The sequence below is a fragment of the Typopeltis vanoorti genome, chromosome 4 (assembly GCF_054136105.1).
Source record: "Typopeltis vanoorti isolate ZY-2024b chromosome 4, IOZ_Tvanoo_1.0, whole genome shotgun sequence".
Lineage (NCBI taxonomy): Eukaryota > Metazoa > Arthropoda > Arachnida > Uropygi > Thelyphonidae > Typopeltis > Typopeltis vanoorti.
The window spans coordinates 101,416,313-101,444,078 of record NC_143552.1 but is presented as its reverse complement, the minus strand read 5'-3'; the positions used below and the strand labels follow the sequence as shown (position 1 = coordinate 101,444,078).

General features: G+C 33.2%; 1 protein-coding gene across 1 annotated transcript in view; it reads left to right on the top strand.

Moving 5' to 3' along the window:
• The first annotated feature begins 6,517 nt into the window (after positions 1-6,517).
• The window catches only part of LOC150107554 (alpha-1A adrenergic receptor-like), a 44,075-nt gene continuing 22,826 nt past the window's right edge, over positions 6,518-27,766 (top strand). Inside the window, exon 1 of the mRNA XM_090392127.1 lies at positions 6,518-6,555. The gene's annotated coding sequence lies outside the window, so the exon portion shown is untranslated. The remainder of the gene's footprint in view (positions 6,556-27,766) is intronic.

Genomic DNA, 27,766 nt, shown 5'->3' with positions numbered 1-27,766 from the left:
CACACCCACACACCCACACACACACACACACACACATATAATATATATATATATATATATATATATATATATATATAGTTACTAGACTGCAACCAAAATATTGAGGTAGTAAAAAATGCAGTAAGATTCTGTATCTATTTTATTTTTTATGTATGCATAAAGTCTGAGTAGCTGGTATGTGACATGCCTGCAAAGGGTAAAAGAGGGTAGCAAATATTCGCAGAAAGACCCGGCTATCTTATTTCACACGTCATTAACATGGGAGATGAATTTGTAGTGTTCAAATGCCGAATACCCGTTTCAATTTCTCAAGACTGCGAGATCGCAGTATCATTGAAATGCAACGTTAGCAATTGAAACACAATGTAGTCATTGCCCTTGAAAACGTAGCTCGGTCTCTGGCTGCAACTTCACGCACCGGTTATCATGATGTAGATCTTATAGATAATGACATGAACACATAGCAACAAGAAAGGGGCATCTTTCATTTCCCTTTCTTTCTCTCTATTCGCTTCTTTCTTCAGGTTACTGAGAAATGTTTTATTGATTGGATGAGGTCTTTCCTGCATCTCATATTCTTTCGGTAACTTTGTGTGACATCCCGCTCCGAACACTGAAATGGAGAGGATTTTTTTGCAATATTTGTTTCACTGCCAATATATATAAAAAAAAATTCTGTTTTTCTTGCGATAAAAGAAATTTTGACTTTTTGCAGCCATAAGACGTTTACACGTATACAACACGAGGAATGATTTCTATAATAGTGTGATGGTATTTAGTTCAGCAATATTAGCAAACCGAGATGTCGAAATCTCCCTAAATGTCATTCCGTGTGTGTGTGTGTGTGTGTGTGTGTGTGTGTGTGTGTGTGTGTGTGTGTGTGTGTGTGTGTGTGTGTGTGTGTGTTAATGAATATAGTTGTGGTTTAAATTCGACTCCCGAAGCTGAAATGTTTCTCGCCCATAAGATCAATCATATTACGTGTCTGGGCTAGTCTCTTTTAATTTTTTAAACTTTAAATTATCCACACATGTGATTCTTCATACTCCGTCACATGTTTGTTTTCTCATGCCTATCTGCCTTATATTTAATGAATCTGATGAAGCGAGATTATAATTAACTGAACGAATTATGATTTCGTTCTCAGTTCAATGGATAGTTTAATATTATATATTTTCTAAGTTTCGTTCTGAAAATTGCATTTTGCTTTTATACGTGTATAATTATTTGTACTTTAAAAGCTATTCTTTAAAAATGCTATCCACTATGCCAACTCGACTTGATTGTCCGAAGTCGATAGTATTTTCACTTTCTATTCCAAAGGCTGCGGCCTTTAATCTCTTACCATGTTATAGATGCTTGTGAATGTCTCTGATATTGATAGCTGATATGGTTCACCCAGTTTGAGATTCTCCGTTTACTGGAGATTTCAACTGTTTAAAAAATTACTTGTTTAATCTTCAGGGAAAGCTTCCCGTATCATCCAAGAGTATACACATATAAATAATAACTAAATGATAAAATAATATAAATAAGTAAATATAATTTTTAAAAAAATCATTGCAATGTATTTATGTTTTTATTAAAAGAATTTATCAAAACAAAGCGCAATAAAAATATGCTCTTTGTATGTATTTATTATTATTATTATAAAATAATATTATTTTTATTTTACTACTGCAGCTAAACTGGTTTTTAATTGATTTTAATTGTATTTATAGTGATAAATATGCTCAATTAAATTAAAATGTATTAAACAACTGTACTAAATATTTAATACAAATATTATTAAGATTAATTTAATATCTGTATGCTTAAGTATCGCTAGTTTTCTTAAGCTTTTCAATTCAGTCGTCTGTCTTTCAATTAACGATTGAAAGAGCTTAACAAGGAAGGCAATGGCGAACTCCGGTGCTGTGTACCAATCGAAAAGTGAATTAAAACAATTCGGTGTTTGCGGAGTTAAACATCCCCCCACTAAAAGCACCGCTTGTCCTCCAAATATCAAGTTTCTGAACCCATTTTGACAACCTGTCCACTACTTCCGTATATTCGTTCTATACTTTGCCAGAAACCTTTTCCACTTAAAGCGTAGCTTCGATTTTGACGCAGCACTCCGACCCTATCACCATCACGAGACACGAGGGGAGGGTCGGAAGTTTGGCGTGATCGAGACAGTTACCGAGCTCTAGACTTATGCGATCTTTTCCACGCAACCCCTGGCTACACTAGTGTCCCATACCTTCGCAACGATTTCTTATTTAAAAGAAGGGATAAAAAAAAAAGAACTGGGAGAAATTGTGGATCGAATAGTCAATGTAGAAAAGTTAAAAATGCGCTTGTATTAAAACCCAAATACTGTATGGATTTCTCGACTAGAAATTTTGAAATATTCAAAATAATCCGGTTCAGCAAATTAATGTTAAAATCTTTACAAATTCAATGATACAATTAAAAATAGTTTTTGCATTTATAACAATGTAGCCAACGGGGCATGTATACTTGCGCTTTAATTTTGCCATATAGATGAGTCATTGTAAAGTGGAACACAGCTGCAATATTATTATTGTAAATATTATTATCATTTTAAATATTTGTATCTAACCTATATTCAGTTTTTTTTTCTAAAAACAACATTACTGTAATCTCGCTTTTTTTTTAAATCTACAATCAAAAAATTACTTCAGAAGAAGTTGGAAATATTTTTGCAATTTTTGTAATGTTATAAAATTTGAAATTTGTAATAATTTGCAATCTTATAAGATTTGAATTTTTTACAATTTTTGTATTGTTATAAAATTTGAAATAAAATTTGTAATCTTATAAGATTCGATTGGAAATCCCTAAAAGATATCAAACTTTATTTACACTGTTCAATAGTCTTTGTTTTACTTAATTTCGCTATTACTTAAATATTAGTTCCCGTCAAGTACGAATTGTCTGAGTTAATTTCTCAATATTTATCTCTTTCTAGATCTTAACTTCTAATCATCCTTCTCGATTCAATGGTTCATTATCATCTGTGACAGAGAATAGATGATAATAAATTTATAATCCATTTACTATTTTATAATTTATATTATCTTTATCAGTAGAATCGAATAATGCTGTATTCACAGATACTCTCCGAAATGAGTAATAGTTGATTCAATAGGGGGTTCCCATCATAAAATAATATTCTATAATGATTATATATGTGTGCACTCTTCATTTTTCTTTCTTATTTATTCACAAGAGTGCTATATTTTGAAATCCAAATATTGTATATTCTCGAATTAAATATAAATTTCATTGCTCTAAATTAATAAAAAAATAAATAAATAAGTAAGTAAGAATTCCACTTTAAAAATGCAGTTCCTTGCTTCTTTCGTAATAAGGAGCTAAACGAGTTCACAAAAACACCATCACTCGGGATCTAGACTTTTTCTCATTTATGCTTCAATAAATCAGGGCAATTCGTATTTGCTAAATAAATTACAATTACTGAAGGATGAAAGAATATATGCAGTGGGAGGTTGACAACGACTATATTAAAAAAGTTTTTCACTTCTTTTATCTAGTTCTTTGAGGGCATTTTCAGTGTTATACATCTGCGACGTTCGCTGACTGTTCTATTATCTCTCTCTGTTATAACTGCGCTATTGAAGTTCAATAACTTTGTCATTGAACTGCAAATCCCTTATATTTTATCTATCTATTTCCGAGCCTGTCTATAGAGCGTCACGTTGTGTGTTTAATCCTTGTCCAGACTCAATACGGTCACCGACCTTATAAATTTAAGCTGGATTAGTTTGACGCTCGCTGTGGTATTCGCCTTTGGTACTAGATCGAATACCTCACGTGATGGTGAAGTTCATTTCTATAGAAACGCTAAATGAAGAGTAAGTTTTTAAAGAAACTGTTACTATCATACATGTCTTAATATTTGGAACAGAATCAATTTTCACTCATTCTTTAGTGTGTGTGCGTGCGTGCGTATGTGCGTTGTGTGTGACCTCTGTTTCTTGAATATCTTCAATACATTTACGGTATTTCAGTAAATCTTGAACAGCACAGTTTAATTTTAGGACCTGTTACTTTTAGTAAATCAGTGATTAAAATTGAGTATTCATAGTAGTAAATTTTGACAGATAGGATTTGAAATCATTTAAAAAAAAAGAAAGGAAAAGAACGGGTTTGTTAAAAACGTGTACATTATTTTAAAATCAGGAAACAATAACATATTCTCAAAAACACGACACGCAAATCCATTGTCATTCAATAGTAAAAAGATCACTTATGAAACTAAGGCAATGATATTTATTACCACAAGACGGTACTTCTGTAATCAGAGAATACATTTCTGATCAATACGTGCCTTTATTAAATAAATTACATTTATGACTAGACGAAAGTGTGCCTTTATGAACATAGGATAATCACTTTTTGATTACATGAAGGTACATTTGTGATCAGCGGTAAGATACATTGATGACAGGAGGACAGTGTCTTGGTGATCAGAGGAAGGTGCATTTATGAAATAATGAAAGGTACATTTAGAACCGGAAGATGCTGCATTTTATTACCAGTAAATGTTTGAAAAAATAATTTTGTGAGATGAGGACTATGCACTTATGAATAAAGGAAGTTGTGTGTGAGTGTAATACAGTTCTCATCGAAACTTTTGATGTAATCTCAAAGAGAGAACAGAGGGAAAAATAAACGGCTAATTTTTCAAGTAGATCTTGAAAAATAGATTATATTCGTTGAGCGATTTCAAAATAGTATCAACACATTTATTAAAATAGGGATTTGATTTTATTCAATAAATAATTGAATTTAATTTTATATAAAGTTTCTATAATTTTCTGTTAAATAACTTCTTTTGTTAATGGTATTAGTCTTATTAATTCTTATTATTAATTAATATATAAAGTCTTATATATTAATTGTATACTTAAAATACAATTAACGTTTAAATGGCGAAGACGCTGACATTAATTACAACTAAACGTATCTAGAATAGCTCATTATTCCTTTAGCTAGAACAAAACGTCACAAAAAACGCATTTCAATAATAATACACAACAAAACACCCCTACATTCTAAATAACCTATACAACAAAAGAGTCCTAAGTATATTTGGTAGCAAACATATGTTTCTATACATCACTTTTCTTTTATAGAACTTTTTAGTGAGATGAGAAATGGTACAATGGCATTTTACTCCTCTGTATTTTGAAAACAAAAGTGATTTTATTTCCTGTAGTAGTGCTTATCTCTTCGTCAGTTAGTAAAGTTCAATCATGAAAGAGGAATACAGGTTTACTTCGTTCAATTTTGAATTAGGATATCTGAAAGCTTGTCATTCTGGTTGTGAGAACAAATCAATACTAATGTGTTTGGTAGCCAAGTAAAGAATTACTGTAGTAAATTTTTCAGATTGTGACTTGGAATTGAAGTGTAGGATTTTGTAACGCGCAATAGTTTTGAGTACTGTCAGTGAACCTCGAATTAAACCCCTGATTATGTGTATATCGATAATACGTAAGAAAAAAAGAAAATATTAATAATTCTAATTTTACTGACCACATAATCACACACTCTCTCTCTCTCACTCCAAACAAAAATTAAAAATGTATTAGATAAATTATTTTAATTTTAAGAATATAAATTTTCTTTTAAATATTCTGTTTCAGTGGTAATCGATGCATTACCCATTCTCCAAATTTATTCTCAATCCAATCATCTGTTTACTCTAAAAATCAGATACTGTTTAAAAAAAAAATCAATTATAATTTTCCTTATTTTTTGAATTCAAACAAAAAAACAAGTACACCTTCTGATAGATAATTGGTAAACAAAGGTTTACCTTGAAAAGAGCTTTGTAAAGTAAATTTATTCCTATTTCCCCCTTGATTTAATCTTTTAAAACATCGTTCTCCTAAAAAAGCACTACTAAATGGTTATTTCTCAATTGCCTATATTACTTATAAGATTTTAAAATGGGATTATTACTTTTAGTCATTTCCATTTTTATATTTTTTCTAACGAAAAAAGGAAAATGTAACTCATCATAAATATCTTCATGAAGGAACGTTGAATCTGTCACCTTCAACTGATGCGTTGTGTGAAAATAAATTCGACTTTTTGAGTTTGCACCCAATTTCCGTGTATGAATACTAGAAAATGCTAGTACGCATGTTGTTGTTATTGTTCTAATAACATATACTAACGTTAATATCAAAATATTTACAATCGTGACTGCAAACATGCTTACCGGAAAAAAATAAACAACGAAACATTAAAAGAATATCTCCCTCCCCTCCCCCTAGGATCTACATTGGAAATACCGGAAACGATTGCCAGTTTATGCTATCAGTTCTAACGTATAACCCTCACCTGCAACCGCTACAGAAACGCGCTCTATACCCTCTCTTCCTATGCAGAAATGCAAGCGAACAGTTCATTTTTCTTCCGGCCTTATGAGCCAGCGAGAGAAAGAGAGAGAGAGAGAAAACCCGCCCAGCTTCGATTGCTACATCGACTCACAGACCTTCCTCCCTCCCTCACTGGGTGAGTAATATTAAGCTGTGCTTCATCACCTCCTCCAGTGTACCAGGTAGAAGGGGGGGGGGGAACTGTAACCATGGTAGTGAAGGGAAGTCGCACAGATAGCCTTGAAAGAAAGCTTAATTAAACACACACACAGATCCATCGCACAATTTAACGTAGTATGTAAAAGACAAAATGCAATTTACCGTAATGCTTCAGTCCCAATGCTGATTGGCATAAACTAGGCCTACGTAGTTGTAGGTAGACAAGATGGGACACCGATCTTCCGTCCCCACCTCTTCCAGCTGGACCACGGTAACCTAGTGAAGGACACCCCTTCACGTACATGCAGTAAGCCTTACCCTGCTACTCCCGCCGTAAGCCTCGCGCTTCGCCTTACGAAGCCCGGGGAAGGTGGAATTGGTACAGTTCACAAGCAACGGCCGGTTGCAGTTTGCATCCTCCCCCTGTTCTCATCACTTAGTCTCCCCCTCACTAGTATCAGAAATTATCGTTTCATAGTCCTCTTCCTTCCCTCTCTGTAAGCTTCTATCCGGTTATCTTAAGAGTTCGCCGTATCAACAGCTTTGTTTCTGGGGGGATGAAATCCTCATATGTCCGTGCGTGAGTTCCTTAAATAAGCCTGCAAATGCCACGCGAACTGTAATAAAAATAAAGACAGAGAAGGGGTGAATAATATCACGTGCTTTACCTATTAACAAAGCAAGATTGCTGGAAAAATAAAAAGAAAAGAGCGAAAAAAAAATAAAAGAAGAAGGGCACAGTAAAAACACACTAAGACAGTCCAATGTTTCCTGTATGCGTGTCACATGCTCCCCTACCCACGTGGCGAATGGTGCCCAACCCAGTCACTCACGGGCGCACTGCCGTGTTATGGTGCTGGCGGCTTCCATAGAACTGCTGTCTTGTCAAATTTCATGTGTGCTCTACAATGGCCAGTGTCTTCCCTACTGGACTCCTTCAACTCGGCACTTACTTGTCCAGCCTGTAGCACACATAGAAACTTCCTTCACCAGCTGGGCTCTCGTATACACACCGTCCCGAGGGAAGTAGGTATCAGGAGAGTTTTCAACGGATCGCCTCTCGTGCAGCATCCGAAGGCCACCGCATATGACGAGTGGCACCTCCGCACACTGTCGGACCCACTGATTTAGAGAAGTCCCCGATGCAGCATAGCACCGGTGAGGTGGACCTAACTGTTAGCACATTCTCCCTCTCTCCCCCCAGATCGAACCCTCCACCCTCTTAACGGGGCTTTCCCAAAGACAGCTCTCTCTGTTGCAGTATAAAGGAATAGACTACCGCATGATAATGATGATCAATGGTCAGAAGTTGCGGATGTTGACGGAGTCGCAGAGCTCACACTGCCGTCGGTGCCCTAGTCGCTTAGGAATCGACAAAACAGGAGGTTTGCAAGAAACACTGTAATAAAACGCTTGCAACTGTTTTTTTTTCAGGTAAGGATGTGATTTTTGGTCGTGTTTTGCATATCGATATGAGCCCTGGTGAGATGTGTGTGTGTGTGTGCGTGCGTGCTTGCTTGCGCACAGCCTGCTTTGCAAGCACCGCTCTGTTAACCCTGCATTGTTGTTGTAAGTAGAGCGTTTGCCTCGTGCACGATTTTTTTAAATTTTTTTGTTTATATTTTTAAATGGTTTGCATATCTGCATAGGTGTGAATTATCAATACGTTGAAGGTGTCAGCAATAGGTTCGATACCGTTCATCGGTGTATGATGGGAAGTGTGTGTGTGTGTGTGTGTGTGTGTATACTGAAGTTTTTGGTTGTGTTGGTAGTATTTTTTAATTTTTTTTTCGTAACTAATGCTGCCTGTGACCAAGATCACGTGTGAATCTTTAAATGACAATGAAATATGTGCTTTATTTAATCATAAGTTGCATAATTTGTTTAGTAAAGCATTCAAATTTAATTTAAACAAAGCAAAAAATGCATCCAGGTGCAACCATTTTAGAATTGATTGCAAGCAATATATTAAAATCTAAACTTTAACTATGCTATTTATTAGAAACGGAAATTTCAAAAGAATAATAGGTTTTATTGTATTATTCTTTTATTAATAAATATATATATATATATATATATATATATATATATATATATATATATATATAATAAGAAATCATTTAGTTTTTGTTAGCACATTATTAGCAAGTGACAATACTAAATTGTATAGATTCCTATCCCTACAGATGTTTTGTTATTTATTAACTAACATTTCCGTTTATTCTTTCAATAACCATGCATCTTCTCTCTTTTATAAAGTACTAAAATGGCCAAGAAATTATGATAATCAGGGATCGACTGCAAATGTGTCACTCATATATATCTAATTGAATTCGTGTATAGGTGTAAATGCCCGAGTGAACGATGTCAAAAAATAGAAAATCAGAATTCTAAGCATTGCCAAAAATGCTGATACTTCATAACTTACTCTCAGCACGACTGGGCAGTTAAGATTAATAAATATGATGCTACAAGCTATTGTCGGTTTTATTTTTATTTTTGTGTTAATGCATTTTATTTCGAACCTACTAACATCATTTATGTGAATTAATAGCATTTAGAAAAAAAAAGTGAAATGAATTTATTTTCAAACATCGTAAATTAACAATGGTATTAAATCTGAAGTATATAAATCTATCTATTTTAGTTATAAAATCTGTGTTATTGTCAGAAATATGAGTTAAATAGCTTCGCACAGAAACTTATATGGAGAGCAATTTGCGCATGCGCCTGAAACAGCTAAATTCTAGTTCTGAAAACATGACAATCACACATTAAACACAGCGCAGACATATCGCACATTAAGAACCAGAATGTAATTTTTTATTTTTTTATTTTAAAAATATATAACAAAACATTAATTTACAATAATGGTCCAATCTAAATATTATTATGAATAATTCTTGAAAATTTATTAACGCCTTTGAATTATAAAATACATTTTGTTAATCCACATAACTGTTTTTTTTTAAGGTTTTTCTATTGTGGTAAAAAATACATCTGGCTTATAAAATAATTATTATAATTCTTACTAAATTATAGTATTTATTATTATTGTAACAAAATTACACTGTATTTGGTATCATATATAATAATAATTATCATAATAATGCTATTTCATAATTGCAATTTATTATTACATTTAAAATAACACCGCATTATGCGACAGATTGGATATATTGGAAATTGGAAAGATACTTATTGGATAGATTGATAATATGAAATATTCAATAATGTTGTACTAGGCAACATAATTTATTTGATTATTTATAGATTATATATAATATCTATTTATTTCTGTGTGAAATAATTTTAAGAATTTATTAACAAATGTGCACTTTTAATTTTGTAAGAAGCAATATATTATTGATATAGTTTATAATAAAATTATAAATTTATATTTAAATTTTTCCCTGATTTCTTGTATGTAGAAAAATCAATGCTGCATATTAATGATGTTCTAGTTTCGTTATTTTAATATTTTATTTTATTCTTCAATGTATTCGATAATATCATTTTATTCGTTAGTTATTGGTTGTCCTATTATTCATTATGCAGCAAATATTGTTATTCTTATGTATTATAAACATAATATTTAAATAATTCTTTTCAGCCGGTAGAATTTATTAATACCGATTTCATAATTCAAATACTCTCATTATCTAACATAATTGGTACAATTCGTGTGAGGGCGCTGTATGTAGCGTTATGCATAAATAAAATCAAGCAAAAATGTGTTGCTTTTTTTCGTGTTGTTGAACATTTCTGCAGCATATGTTTGCAAAATCAGCTACTTTAATTTGTGCTTTTATGTATTTTCTTTATTTTGTTTCGAGTTGGATTGCGTAATGACATATGAATAAAAGATATCAAGAAAAAGTATCATGTTTGTGTAGTTCAGTCTGTTTTGACGATGTCTTTTATTCGAAAGCCCTGGGTTCGAATCCCCTTATTAGCGCTTCTCATTTGAAGGTGTCATGATTTTCCTCCTGTAACGGGTCTGAGAACGTATAATTTACACACGCAAAGAAAGAAAATAGCATTAGTCTTAAACTGAAATTATGGTTAACGAAGCCAAAATACCTATCAGGTATCTTTGGCTTGTAAACCCGGCTTATATTATTATATATTCTACTTCTTATTTAAAAAAATGATTCTGATCTTTTAAAGGCAATTAAATAAAATAAAAATCGAAGAAATATTTTACTTGTGTTTGGGGGGATTCTAGAAGCGTCCATAATAGTGCAAGATCATTTATAAGTTTTTCCCTCATTTTAATTTTACCGGATAATTTTAAGCAGCATATCAAATTAGCTCTTCGCTTTCATAATGAAAAATGCTTATAAAATGAATTCTTTATCAGAAAGTAAACAATAAACATATGAAAAATACTGAAAAATTAAATATAAAAAATGTTAAAAATATTTTATTTATTGCAGTGTGTAAAAAGAGTTTAGTTATAATTTTAAGTATTTTATTTTATTTTTTACCTTCGATGTATAATCATTCGGATATGAAACAACAGTGAAAAATATCTATCCTAATGGTACAGTTTCTCATTTTTTTTTTTTTTTTGAGAGCAGAACGCAGCTGTCATTTACTAAAACAAGTTGGACATCCTCTTCAACGGCTTTGCGATGAGTTGGAAAATATACGCTGAGAAACTAGACGAAATGGCACCGCCACACTCAAATGATGTCAAGGTCTGTTTCGACTGGATATACGACTATTTTTGCAGGACTTATTCAAGCATAGGTAGATCTATAAAGAATGATAGACATTTATCCAAATAGAGCCGTTTCGAATTGAATACTGTAGACTATAATGATAATTAAGTAATTAGTTATTTTACACCAAAAATACTTCTTTTAATTGAAACGATAGATACGTATTCCGATCAAACTTTTTATCATTTGTCAACCACCATCGAAATAAATAAAGTGTGTGAATTTCTGATTGATTTAAAGGGTAAAATGTGGTATTAGATGAACAGATCATTATTTTCGTTTTTATTGCTTTTGTCAGAATGCGTACACATCAGATGAATAGTCGTCAACTTTTGAGGCAACAACTAACTGTTGAATTGATTTTATAGTTTGAAACGTTTAACGGAAGAGATAATATTGAAAATAAAATTATTTTCTTAGCCAACATTTTGATGAAATTATTTCATCGGATATCGTAGAGAGATAAAAGGAAACACTGCTGAAACCGCATAAATGGTGCGTGCTCTATAATATGCTCTTATTTTGAAAAAAAAAAAAAATTAACCATTTTAGTTTACTTAATTTAACTTTCGATGAGAGGAGCATAAAATACGTTTCTTCGGAAGCTCTTGAAACTCAACGAACTTTTGAGGTATTTTTGTTTTGAGAATGACACCAGAGGATTCATTAAAGAAACATTTTTTCTCCCTTGACGGAAGTCCCACGTATGAAATGTTCAAAATCTGTAGAATTCTCACTTGTAGGCTAATGCAAAGATAATCTAAATATTCTGCTCTAGAGACTAATGGAATTTTATAAAGACCTCGTATAGGAAGGATGTGGTTTCACACTAGCAGATGAAAATCATCTCCATACATCGATGAAGAGATATTCACAAACATCTATGGCACAGTGGGGTACAAATATAAAGCATATTGGTTGGAAAGTAGAGCCAGCATCCCATTTGGAGGAAATGAATGAAAAACAACTGAACTTGAATAAACTGCATTGCCATATGATTTGGTGTGAATAAGATATGAAAATTAATGTAATACATCCTTCTTGCATATTTGTCCATAATATTTCGGTGAATAAGAATATGAAATTTATGTAAGGACAATATATAAGTGGATATTGTTTTTGGTGTGTTTTTTCTGGAGGGTAATGAAAAAAGTCAAGAACTCAATAGCATAAATCCCCAACTTATTGATATTTTTCTATTCTAAACGAGTTTTAAATTTATCACTAGTTCACTTTTCGAGTATATAGAAGGATTTTGATATATAATTTCAACATGATATCGTTGTAATATCGCATTACTTAATTTATGTTGAATTACATAATATAATAGTATTACAGTTAGAAGTACGATAGATGGAATGTGGAATGTTACTTAATATTGTTAGTATCAGGCTATTATGATCAAAATTTGATAGTAGTCAATGTTCAACTATTTTCTATATGCACTAAAATAAAGAAAATTTAGAGGTTTCATACAGTTGTCTAGAAATATTTCTGAGCATAATTTCAAAAGATGCTATTAATAACTTTTTAGTATTTTTAAATGGATTTTTAAATTATTATATCGTTAATTTGTACTATATTGGAAGAAATATTTGCGATTAATACATATTAAAAAATAAATAAATTGTACGTTTTTTAATTTAAAAGAAATCTACAACGTCAATTTTCAATTATGGGAAGGCTAATACTTTGCAACATTTCTATAAAAAAATATCATTCTATTTACCATGGAACGTAGAAATGCATAAGTGCATAAAATATCTCTCAAACATTTACAATTAATCCAACACCAGGTGGCAGCAGCTGGCAAAGTTTGTTTATCGACTGTGTAAACTTCAATTGTTGTCCTCTAAACGAAATGGAGGAAACTTTTCAACGAAAATAACATTACAAGGCCATTTAATTCCTCTTTTGAATTCAACAGTGTTCGATTCCTTGAAGTTCAGAATGACAAACTTTCTTTGTCACTGTATTTAAGTGAAAACGATAGTGATATTGGCTCAGTTAGCTAATGTACTTCCATCGAGTGAAGTTATCCGATAGGTGTCGTTGATGACGCTTGATATAAGGTTATGCGATATAATCGGAACATGTTTGACGTCCAATCGAATCTTTGTCTATGGGTTTCTCTTCCTATTTAATATTATTCTAAGGGAAAACTTAGCAAGTGTGGTTTCGTTGTATTTCCAATATTATGATTTATCGCCTGGTCTCTGCAAAGACACCAAGAAAGTATTGCTACACATAAAACGAAAATCAATACAGGGTACAAGGTACTTTCCTTACCACACAGTCCTATCGATTGATGAAGCGGCTGCGGCCGGCGTTACCTCCTATTAAAGCATAGAATGAAGACACATATTGCGCGCACACACACACAGACCTCCAGGTTTCCCAAATCGTGTTCTACTACATTATAAACATATGGTGCTATGTACGAACTTTAATTGCAAACCTTTTGAAGAAAAGGAGTTCATAAAAAAAAAAATAAAGAGACGATTGATGTTTGCCTATGAAGAAATTAATTTTTCTTTTAATCTCCCTTCTTTTGTGAGATCTTCACATAGGCACTTAACGAATCAGCTCTAAGAATCCCTTCATAATTAGTAAATCAATAAATGAAATGCATCTGGAAGAAAGGTATTAAATATACAACTCTATAAATAAACTATGGGATACTTAAGTCGGTATTGCCCACTAGGTGTCCAGATGTGCCCGTGTAATCATTAGTATTACATATTTCCAAAGTACTGATTTAGACCCAATCGAACTGACATTGTAACATGACTTAACAACAGCTATGCTCCTTGTTAATAGTTTATTTACAAGAAAACGAAATGGAATACCATGCCACTATTTTAAGAAGTTTCACCAGAAAAATGTTAAATGATTTCGAAATTTTTAGTTAATTCTACTCAAGTTTAGAAATATATTCTGAGTAAATCACTTGAGTATAGCATAATTGGTACTTATACTTTAGGATATTGACACAAGAACCCCCTATATTTGAATTCAGCTACAATTCTAGACAGTTTTGCTTTTAACTTCTCTGATTTCTTCAGCTTTTTCACTCGAGTAGAAGAATACCTTATCAGTTTACAATGCACTTCCAATCACCTTTTTGAACAATAAATGTTTCATTGAATTGCCATGCTAACAGACTATATCTTGACGTTACTGTATTAAGAACCAATATGTAGAATAGTTTGCTCTTGATAGGTGGATTAGGACGTGACAAACAATCAATGCAGCAGATGGTATTAATATAGCTGTAACAATACGATAAATGGCTTCTTACATCGTAGTTATTTAGTTCTGAAATGAAGATAATTCAGGGAATGGAGTCCTTCTTTGCTAAAGAATTACCATCTTTATTCTGGAGTCACATGGGTGACAATTCTTTCTTAAGGAAGGTAAGATAAGTGCCAAAAGAAAGGAAAGAAAGGTACCAGAGGAAAGGTACAAAAAGAATGTTCACTAGATGTTCATGTAGAATGATGTCGTTAATCAGTAAAACCTGTTATCATACCAATATCTCATCATTCAATAAGCTAAATTCAGTTAATATACCTCTTTAGTGCAATCAGAACAAAGAAACTCAGCAAGGCGTAAGTTCGTTCCCTGTTAATAATTCGAAACTTTTTTCTAGTCTTTTAAAAACAAAGATCTTTCTTGGCTTTCTCTTTTAGTTTTAACAGAACCTGAAGCTGACAGAAATTTGATCTCAGGTGATTTATCCTCGCAAAATCGACTGGCTGATGATCCTATACAAATGACAGTCATAATATATTTTGATGTCAACAGTTCTTTCACGATTCTCGAGGCCTATGATGTTAAGATCTTGGACTCGAAGTAATCGACTTCCAATATGCTTTTTCTGTATGCGAAGAGCTATCAACGTTCGTCGTCTATTTTTTGTAGTAATACAAATTATTTTTTCGTTCTATGGTAGGATAGTCGCTTTAGAACCACTTCCTTTCAATATTCATCCTTTAAAAAAAATATCGAGGAGGACCTCGCCAAAATTTAGAGGCCATTTTCTCAATTTGATTTCCTCTTCAACTGTGTTAACTTCTTGCATCCTTCAAAACCGTTGATCGATGATGTAAGACTTCATTTTATGAGATGTTATGGAGAAAATGTGCATGAAGAATATTAGTCTTTTCTTTGGATTGTAATGCTGGCGGTCGCTGGAAACCAGTTCGCTAGAAATCTTATCCAATGATGAAAAAAAAGAAGTTATTACCAGTAATTATTTATAGTCATGTTACCATTAATGGAACAGTCCAACATCAGTTAAACGTGTAATACAAAATCTCATGAGTAACTTCACAGAATTAAGTGAAAAATTCAAGAGTATAATTGCTTGATCAGTACTCTGTAAATGAAATGTTAAGAACTTTTCTGCGTACAGCTTTTACAGCTCGGGAGCACTAGATGTACAAAGTGATGGTTGTTCATCAAACGAGTGATAGACTAGCTTGAGATGAGAAACGCGGAAAATATTTGCCTATTGGTCATTGGTTAGTAGTAGTTTTTGTTTCTTTCCACCATATGATTCCACGTTGATTTTATTTATCAAGTTTTCATTCATTTAAGATTTTTTTTTTCAGTTTCTCTTATCAGTTTTTCTCCAACAAGCCGACTCCCTTGTAACGATTACTAAGAATTATTTTATTCAAAAGCCACCAGCAGAGCAAAATATAAAGAATGCTATTTTTCTGATAATGCTCAGAACTTATAGTTCTTGGTAGTTTAGTAGTTATTTTAAATTTAGTTTAATATTATATTTTAAACATATTCGTTCTATTATTATATAGCAGTTATTGATAGGATTACAGCACATTTTATTTCGAATCGCTCCGTTTTTTTTTTGTTTATGACTGGAATAACGATGATTAGGAAGTGAATGGACAATGGTACTTATAGGATCACAACCTGCCCGAATTGGCTTTCCTAATCATAATTTAACGTAAGGTGGTAGTTAGTCTTATGCTTAAATATGCACTGTATAAAAACTGCGTTCTCCTCTGGGTCTTTCCAGTCAAAGATACAGTGGTTCTGGTGATGAGGTTATCTTCTGTAAAGTTATAGAGCAGAATGAAATAAAAAAGGTCAATACGCTGATATAAATCGGTTATTCTGTTCTAGTATACCAGAATATTGCCTACACAACGCCCTGTCATGTTATAGGTCTTGAAACTCCTTGTTGTGAGTGCCAATTAAAATAATCAATTCACATTTATCCAATAAAATATCCTTAGTTACTGCAATGCAAAATAACATATGTAGCAGGCGCGCCTTATAAGGTTGGGATTTAAATCAACTTGTGACCGAGGTGACTTAACTCTTTCAGTATATTAAGTAATTATGTAATGATATTAAGTTATATTTCGGTAACGCCCCCCCCCCGTACCTTATATTAACACCCTACTTTATATTCTTTAAAGTTATCTTGTGGTGAAGAAATAGAATTTCGCTGTAAATTTATGCGAAAAAAATACGGCATGTTTCTTTTTCTTTGACACTACAGCCCCATGTAGGGCCTTGGCCTCCCATTTCTGGGTTTCATAACTCACTACGAGGTGGGGTCGTTATCCCCACGCTCAACCATGTGTAATGTCTGTGAGGCGTTGTGTTTTTAAGAGCGGTTTGCCTGCTTTGCGGGAGGAAAAACCACACATAAACTGAAGAGAAAAACCCTGCAATCCATGCCCAAGATCGACTAACTTGGCTACGTCTGAGAAAGATCTTTAGCTCCTCCCGTCAGCAACGAGAATCGAACGCAGGACACTCCTTTCCTAAGCATATGGTTGCAGAGCGCGTAACCATTCGGCTAACCGCGCGAACTATTGATCATCATCGGAATGAATACCTTGAGTTTAAAAGAAAAACCAAAGTATAAATTTACAACAGATTTTGAATCAGTCTTATTTCAAAACAAAGGCGAATGATGATGGGCTGTTCTGAGCTTCGGAACGAGCGATTGAATGTTATTTTAATTAATATTATTAATCCTTTCTTAATCCTGCCATAGATAAAATTTCCATCAATCTCAAGTTCAATCGGTTCATTCAACACTGCCCAACATCATTGAAGATTTAACGGATTCTTTTGAATAAAGGAAACCAATGTTTTTCCCTCCCACACTTACGCCGTTTGTACTCAACTTGCCCTTGTTGTTTACATTTCTCCAGGAAGAACGTGGGCAGTGTCTACGGCGTTCGGAAAATATTTCTCGTCTGACATCATTACCTTGATCTTATCGCGCATAGTTACAATATTGTCCGTGTATAAAAGGGTGCGTGGGTGTTGCGCGTGTTTCGTTTCGTTTCTTTCTTTCTTTTTTTGTGTGTGCCTCTCCTGAGTACGTTTAACATCTTACCTAGGTTTACCTGCGTGGATTTATTTCGAAACAGCATTTGGAAATTTCTTCTGCAAATAATTTTTTTTTTAAAAAAATGAATATTTAATTAAAAGTTGAAAGAATTAAGTAGCAATGCATTCTTCAATAATTTTTTTGCGAAATTATAATTTAATATTTTAAAATTAAAAGAAAGAATTAAGTTTAATTTGCAGACACGAAAAAAAGCACATTATTCTAAATGTCAATGAAAATAGGTTTAGATGATACGCACATGAAAAGTCATTTAAAATAGCATTTTCTTTCGTGAAATTAATTTTAAAGTGTAAGACATTTTACTGCATGCATATAAAAAATAAGACAACATATCTATGTAATATTCTCTTCGTGATTTTTATAAGATGGACATATAAGCTAATCTCCTAGAATATACATCGGATTTTGATGCAGCTTATTATTTCAGTGAAAGATGCCTAATCATATACATAACTGGAACATTTCAATCGCCCTACGTTGTAAGAAAAAGTCTTAAGAAAGACCATTCTCAGATCTAGAAGCTTATATGGCGAGTCGAACATAACTGCAAAGAAATATAAAAATACCCGCTATTTCTCAGTAAAGAACAAACATTCCCTTCGTCTGGGTAAACAATTGGATCAACAAAAAGACACATAGGGATGTGCAATATCGAGTAGAGTCATATTGTGGATAAAAGACATAAAAAAGGACAAAATGACTTTGAAAGGGCATAACTTTTCAGTTGCGCTGCAGAGTGCTCTGCGAAGATAGATGTTAAAGAAATTAGCTGAAATTCTATGTCTATGTTCATTTTCTTTCGTGTAATGTAAAAGCACATTGAATTAACTAGATTGACTAAAACTCGATCCTTGATAGGTGCATTCCTGTGATCTAAACTAATTACTTAAAATAAACTTTATAATCTTGATATTTGTTATTGAGACCGTTCCTAGATTTTCCTTGTTTTTTGTATTTTGAAAATAAACATGGCGGATAAATATTCAGAAACCTTCTTCATTGCTATAATTTCCAAAGCGCTAACAGAACCTCGCTATCCGTTTTGAGTTATTGTAGATTTGAATATTTTGATGTGATGTTACTCCAAAGTGTGTTTGAAATGCATCAGAAGACAGAAGAATATCTGTCTGTCTTCTGATGCATTATTGGACGTTCTTTAATAGATTTTGCATGGAATAGGAAAAATAAATAAATTCAGATTTTACGACTATAACAGCAGTTCATTTGGTTATTATTCTTATCGTTTTGACCTTCTTTTATGAAGAGTCACACTCACTTAAGGGTGTAAACCTATAGTATGTTAATACGGATACCGTAACTGTGAGGAATGTCAGATTATCTAATAATTCGGCTTGGAGATCAAAGCAGGAATCCCGACCAACAGTGAATTTTCAAGCCAATTTCGAAGCCCCACACCAAAAAAAAAAAAAAAAAATGAAAAAATGAAAATCATCTGTCACGTAGAGATTTAATCTGCAAACATTCATGCCACAGGGGACTTTGAACTCGCAGCCTTTATTTTTCTAATGGTTACTTACCCCATACATGAGAAGTTGTTCAGTCTATAGTACGCCAGTGCCATCTACAAGCCGAAAGTTGACTTGCTGTTAACATCGGATTTGGAGACCTAAGATTTCGGAAATAAGAAGAAAGAAAGAAGTTGTAACAAAGAACTGCAGTACAGGAAATGAGTGTGTGGTGGAGAGTTGTTCTGTGAAATTTACGGTTGAACTTAACATTACTTAGTTTTCTAGAAATTCAATAGTTTTCCAAATGCAAGGTAAATACCGTGAGTATATTATGTAGGCGTCTTCTTAGAGGACTATCTCAAACATGAGCGCGAATTCAATAGACAGATATTTTGTTTTATTTGTGCAGAGATAAGAGTCGTTTTTAATGTACAGGTTAAAAGGAATCGTGTCAGAAAATTAATTTTAGCATGCGTTTCTTCTGATAAGTCAACATGCTTATCACAAGCCGTTGACATATGTCTCGTATATATAAAATTTAGAATTATAGAATATCTTAGAAGTTTTGTTGAAGTGTATAGTGCAAGATTAGTCAATAACGAAAAAGTACTCTTATCAGCAAAAGTGTGGATGAGATTTACAATCATACAGAGATCGTATCATTAGTACACAGAAGAAAGAAGTTCGATGAATAAAAAGAGTCTTGTGATATCCAAGGATTAATTGCAAAGTTAATGAATAAAGATGAATCCCCTTTTCCTCCGAAAACCAATGTATTTTTAATCCTGAAATACCTGAAAACTAGTCGGACAACACGTAATTAACAGATACTCGTATCCTTAGTTGCTTTTTCCATAATTTTATCCTCAACAACACACGTAATCTGCCACCAGACAGAAAGATTGCAACCACCAATTGCAGAAGTCAGGACTTTAAACGAGCTCTTATTTAATATTTATTTATTGTTAATATTAATCAAATGCTTGAAAGATAGCAAGAGAAACCACTTACGTTTCATCCAAATAGTTTCATGATATTTTTCCAAAGGTTGTTGACATAATCAAGAATGTCCCCGGTTGATAAACAGTAACGGAATTCCTAGTGGAATCCTCGATTAGTTGGGGTGTTTTCAAGTTGGCTACTAAAGTATCTAACCCATCTTATTCATAGGTTAAATATGAATTATTTTCCAAGCATAAATATAAACATTAGTGGAACAGGAGAGTATACAAAGGCAACACAACATAATAGTCATACTTTAAAGCACAAATCATTAGAATAATCTTCACAATCAGCAGACTTTTTGTACCCATTTGGATAAGATTCTTTTTTGATTCTGGGCCTTCAAAAATCTCTGGATGTGCACTAATTTTCTTGGTACTATTAAGACCATCAGTGTAAGCAGCTATCTGCTTGATTCTTGTTTTGATCATTTGGCACATATTTTGGGGAACCAATTTTGGATAATCGAAGATAGTTTAAAGTAGAATGGCTATTAGCTAATCTGCGCCATCAGGAAAATTAAGAGTAGACTGGAGATAGAAATGACATTACGGAAATAGAGATGAATATCACATCATGGTCAAAGACTGTTTATATGAAGTGGATCCGAAAGGTTTTGGAAAATAATGATTTTTCCACTTGTAATCTGTTTTATCTTTTGTTTAACTTTTCAAGCATTTTTGTTCGCAATAAGTTGAAATCGAGGAGGTGGGGAGCAACAACACGTAGCGAAACACCTGGATAATTTCATCCAACTGCACGATAAATCATACCCTTGGGATTACTTACTTGGACTCCCTCCAGGCACATCTGGTAAAACAGTAGTAGCAAAATTATTTCTTATTAGCTGGCAAGCAAGCGTTACATTAGTTTTGGTCCAGCTTTATATAGTATACTGGACCAAAACTAATGTGACTTCTGGAATAATTTTCTTAAAGTTCTGTGTTGTAAAAAACGAAACGGTGTATTTTTCCCTGTGATGTATGTCCGATGCAATTCTGAAAATATCACACATATTTTGCAGTGAAAGTAATGAGAAAAAAGTAAAAACTCAGACTTATTTTATAGGTTTTGGGCTATTTTATTGCACAGAATGAGTCTCCGTAGCTCAGTCGTTATAGACGAACCCCTTTGATCGGAAAGACCTAGGTTCGATTCTCGTCCATGACGTGAGGAACCTTTTATCTGGTCTCTTTTCGACTAAGGGTGAGTTAACAGGTCTCAGACAGAGAGGAGGGTTTGTTCTCATGGTAATTCGGGTTTTCCATCCATCAAAACGGACAAACCGGTCACTTTAACACACACACACGGCTATAGTCATAAAATATACTTACGGCAAGGAAGGCAACGGGAAACCACCTTGCTCATAATCATCTCCCCTGGTTTCAGCTGCAACCCTCTCATAGAGAGGCGGCCAAAGATTAGGATTATACAGAAAATAAAGTGATGATAATATTAGTCGGACAATGAATCCATATGTCACCTAGTGGTATCTAGCAAGTTGTATAGATATTTCGCTATTTCTGAATTTAAGAGCTTGAAAAACACTCTCGATCCATGCTTACATTGATGCAGTTCTAAATAGCTTCCTTGACCCGTATGGCTTAATATCTGTTTGTTTTTATCACATTGGAAGATTGTGTAGGAAGACTATCGGTTAGGTAATCCGAAAATCGTAATTTTGGGTTGAAACATGAATATTTTTTCAAGCTGCTTCAGACCTGCTTATAAGCAAGATGGTTGTAAGAAAGACCTTTCATGCCGGGATTTGAACTCGGACATTATAGCCTGGCTGAAGGCTAAATATTCTTGTGACTAAACTACATGGGAGACAACATTTGACTATTTGATTTATTTAAATAAATGATTAATTGAATTAATTCAATTTAGAGTAAAATATTCATCAGCTGACGAATATTTTACTCTATGTTTTTTCAGTGTGGTTGAGGATGAAGTTGAGTGCCTTATGTCATTCAGGATTATTACATTGTGGTCATTCTCAATCCTGTCTGTCATTCAATAGTAGCAAAATATGTACAGGGATAATATTATATTCTTTCTGACTTCTCTTTATTTTGTTGTTTTTTAACTGCTATAGTTCTGGCAAAAACTGTTTTTCATATTCGTTTTATTCATTCGATAAAACAGCCATTTTAGTGTCCTTCAATATTTTCGAGTTATCTCGGTTTGAAAATGTGAGATTCTATTTGAGTGATTTCAGTGAAATATTTTGCATCCTTCTCTTTTTAATAAAGTATACATTTTACAAAAGAAGTGCGCATGCTTTCCTGGAGATTAAAAAAAAATTGAACTGAGTACGTTCAATGCGATTTAATATTTCCTTCATCACAAAACCTACTGTTTAGTAATGACTAGTTCGTGTACTAAACACATTGAGAGAACAAGATGAAATATAAGTGTTATCTTAAACATCAATTTAGCTACATTGGAAACGGATGACGATAATCGGTAGGATATTTCATATCCTAGTGTTATATTGTGTTTGTTGGTGAAGAAATCAAAAATCTACCATGTAGACAGCTTTTGGCCTTTATTAAGATCTTATACTGAACTATGAATTAAAAATAGAATGTTTCTTGTAAATTATTCAATCAAATAAATCAAATCATTTTAAATACTTTAAGTCTACAGTTTAAATTTAGAAAGCGATGAAATGTTATGTTTTGATTTTACAGATAAACATTAAAACAATATATTATTTCTTTTTTAATTCGTTTGCAAAAGAAAACTTGCTTTTAGAAGAGCACAATTACATTCCAATAAAGAAAATTCTGGAGTTGAGGCCACACCGCCATGATATATGTCATACTTAGACGCAGGGTGGGTCAGCTCGAAAGCGAATGAAAAAAGACCTTTCCTCATTCTTAATCTATCTTGTATTCTAGTGGACAACGTTACCTCCCAACTTTCTACGAATTTCATGAAATGTTATTTAACATCATTTATTATGTGAAGCATTAGGTCAAAGACCGAACTAATAAGCCTGTCCATTACAGTTCTGGTAATTTAGCAAACTAGTAATAACGTTTCTTATGCGGCTAAGGGTGTGGTCCATTGTACACGTCTGAGATTTGACGACCAAGCGTCTCGTTTAATCCTGAGAGTGGTGCAGTGCAGAGAGCACTTATGATACCTCACATCGCGAAATCCCGAATTAGAAAACATCCCCTGCCGACTCTGTCCGGTTTTGGTCGCAATTGCACCACACTACCATCTTTGGATCATGATGGGTCATCAACTTCCACTGAAAGATAAACTACTCACCATAATTTTTTGTTCCTATGAAATTTACTTTGTTTGCTCCCATCTTTCCATGTTTAGCCTAAAGTGGTTTAAAGATATTTTATTTTCTTAATGGAAAAACACGTTTCATACATTCTCAGTAACAATTTCATGATCATGTTATTTATGCTATTTCTCTCTCTATTTGATTAATTTTTTATAATAGAATTTTTATCTTGTAATTTAGAATTTTTTTCTCTTGTAGATTATAATTTCTTAATTTAATAAAAAATATAACTTGTCGTACACAACCTCAGTAACTTACAAATCCAACCATTAAAATTTTTATGAACAAACTGTATAACTGCATCAGCCCATCAATTATTTCAGGATACAGTTTACTCAAATTAGGGTTAGATCGGTTAATTACCACATTAATTCGTTAATTACTAAAATGTGATTTAAGTTTATTATACCTTTTATAGCTGATGCAATTTTTTTTGTTCTAATAAATATAAAATTTTTAAAATAATGTTACTTGTAAACCCTCGTAATTCATCTTTTGTATTTTAGCAATAATGTGTTTTAAAAAATTCAACAAAACAAAACTATAATATTTAATTATTTTAAATTAACTAATTATAAAGGTTATAATTTTTTATTTTTCTAAGAATTTAGGAGAATATTTAGATAAACCTAAAACGCCTTTTTAATTTTAGTATATAAGTAAACTTATTGCACTCATAGCTAAGAGGCGACTAAATTGGGACGCAGAGTTTTGCTTTCTCAGGTTTCTTCCTGAATTTTGAGCCCGGTGATGGGGGGGGGGAACTTAGATTTCGGGGGGAGTGCCCTGAGAGAGCATTTTGAGTCTTTGGGAGAGAGAGTGTTCTCCGGCGTGGTCCGTGAGGGGCCTTGTCGGTGGATGCTTTTCCCTGGAATGGAATGTGAGTGGTTCTGCTCAGTTGTGGGGGAGCGTCACTGAGTAGAACCAACGCCGAGTTGGACGATCTTTCCGTCACTCGTAGGGAACGTTGTGGGGGAGCGTCACTGAGTAGAACCAACGCCGAGTTGGACGATCTTTCCGTCACTCGTAGGGAACGGTGCGGGGGATCGTCTTAATTTTTAGAAAGGGCTTTACTTAAAAATCGCCCATGCATGTCGTACGAGGCGACTAAATAATGGGTACCCAAGGAGGGTAATGGATGGCAATGCTGTAGCCAATGAAGTTTTAACTGAGGCTCGCCTATTGCTGTTACTACGCAAGACCAGAGCTTACAACTCAATAATACTCCATCCATACATTTTCTTCTAGATAAGGGGAATATGATAAGCATTCTTGCTTTATCCATCTAGCCAAAAAATAATAATAAATAAATGAATTTCAATTTATTTACAGATAAAATAAGATTACCTTTTGAGACGATTACTTTAAAAATTATATGTAATCCAGATAATTCCTAGATTTTGAGATAATTAGAAAAAACTTGTATACTCTAGATAAATTTTGGATTTGGATCTGCTGTATGTTTTGCATTTATTTTAATGACTGTATTGTCTCCAGCGAACTGTTGTCGTTTAAGATTGCAAATGATTATGAGGCGAGCAGATATGTTCTGTCTGATAATTGTATCTCTTGCAAAACATGCGGAAGAAAAAAAAAATCTATAAGCAACATATATGAGATCAGGTAAACCACCTTCAGTTGAAACGCCTTAAAATGTTTCTGGATTCGTAGATGGAATTCAACCGCAATTTTTTAATCTCAAATGAAAGGGCACTGTCGTTCTTCCTGATACGCTACGGAGTCATAACATATATAAACTAAAATAATAATAGTCTTTCGTGATTTTTAATGTTAAATATTTTATTTAAAAAAATGTAGTATCTTTTGAGATAGTCTCCTGATGATGAAACCCATATCATCCTTTAATTTTCTTCGTATTATAAACTAATAAAAATAAACAAAAAAAAATATAGCGCAAACGTCTCTGGAAAAAAATCCACCTACAAAAACAAAACGTCCCACATGTCATTCAAGTAGTTAAACATTTATAATGAAATATGAAAACTCTTAACAGGCCTTTTAATTACTGCTATTTTCACACTTAGAAGCAGCGTTAATGGCCTTCCTTAACTTGTTCAATCTCTCAAAACTTTAATTTTAAATGATTCGATCCTGCCTCTAGTTTTTATTTCTGCTTGCGTGTGCAGCCTTCATAAACATCTTACTTGGAAGGTCAGAAAACGGAAAGAGCGCACGCCTTAAAAATCTTACGTGGGCATCCAATTATTACCATATTCGCTGAGCAGTTTCCTCAGACTGCGATGCACACGATTTATCCCCATAATAAAAATTTGCCTCCACTCCCTGCCCACCCAGGTAACAAGGCTCATTATTTGAGTAACACGAGTTCTCTTACGAAAACAATAGCACCGTTGCTGGCAGAACTTAATGACGCAGCTTTTCCATGCCACTGACAAATGTGAATTTACCACGATTTATCTAAGACTGAGAAGTTGCCTTCTTGCTATGCCTGTGTTTGCACTTCATCACTCCGTTGTTTCTAGGCGGTCAGGAAAAGCTCTCTAGAAGTCAGGATTATTACAATACGTCTATACGAATATAAGTTGAGGTGAAGAACCTTATATTTGTACGTAGTGAAACCTCAAATACTCATCGGAAGCCCCATCCCAACACCCACACAACACCAAGGAACCTTCCATTCAGTGTTATAAATACTGGTAGAAAACTGACCCATGATTTTCTTTCTATGAACAAATAAAATATCATTATAACAATAGCTTATATACTAAAATACATATTATATTACAGAAAGTTTTAAAAGAGGTATACCGTGAGTAGACATATTGATACAAAATTAATAACGGAAAAAACTCACGTAGAAAGATTATTTAATAGTATAATTTTCGCCTGTGTGTCACAGGCATCTTCAGTACATTAAGCTCAAAATTAAACACTAACTGACAATTCGAAAAAGCTCCACCTAAGTAGCTGGTGTAAGATAAATAAAAAGGTCAATAAACTGCCTATATATATATATATATATATATATATATATATATATATATATATATATATATATATATATATATATATATATATATATATATATATATATATATATATATATATATATATATATATAGTTAGGAATATATATATATATATATAGTTAGGAATATATATATAATATATATATATAAATAAAAAGTTAGGAAAGATTAGCTGATTTGTTAAGTACTATCTCCAATAAAGGGGATAGACGTAATTCGTCGGATCTGTTTAAGTTAGGAGAATGAAGTAGAGTTTCACATGTTTCTTTATAAAGGCGTTCCATGAGGAACTGACTTTTGTGAAGAACTCTTGTCTTTCTCTAATGAACTCTATGCCTAGTGAAGATGGCATGTTCTGCAAGTCCAGACTTTTCAGGTTTAAAGTAGGTCGAATAGAGGCAGATCCTCCCGTTTGTCCGAAATAAGATAATCCACAAGAGCACGGAATCTGGTAGACACCTGGATGATTAAGATGTGGAAGCTTGTCCTCAGGAGAAGTGAGAAAGGTGGAGATTTTTCTAAACTGTCGAAAGGCAACAAAAATATTCAGTGGTTTTAAAACTTTTGCTATACGTTCACTGATGCCTTGTACATAAGGGATAGAAATGCGCGTTATTTCTTCTGTGATTGAAGAGGAAGACATATTAAAACTACTCAAAGTTCTTTTAATGAAGCAATTTTTATAACCATTAGATAGAAAGGAAAAAGTTATATATTGTAGTTCTTTCTGTAAAAGATCGTCTGAAGAACAAAAGGAGTGGGTCCGATGAACCAGTGTTTTAATAGTTCCTGCCTTTTGACTAGGATGGTGATGAGATTCAGCATGGATATAATGGCCTGTATGAGTCTTTTTTCTATAAACTGAGAAATGTAGGTTGCCATCTGGTTGGCGAAGAATAGAAGAATAGAAAAGGCTAACTGCTTATTTGATTCTACTTCCAGCGTAAACTTGATCCTAGGATGAAGTGCGTTTAACTTAGTGAGAAATTGTAAGTTCATCCGAAGAGCCATTCCATACAGCAAAAATGTCATCGACATATCTGAACCAATGAGTAGGTCTGGGAGAAATATTGTCAAAGATACGTTGTTCAAAAGGTTCCATAAAGAAATTGGAGATAGTAGGAAAAAGACGATTGCCCATTGCTGTTCCTTTAATTTGTTGATACAACTTACTTTTAAAGGAAAAATAACCAGAATGTATTACAAAATCAAATACGTTTACAATGTCTGAAGGAAATTCCTGTTGTAGTAATTCAATGCTTCCAG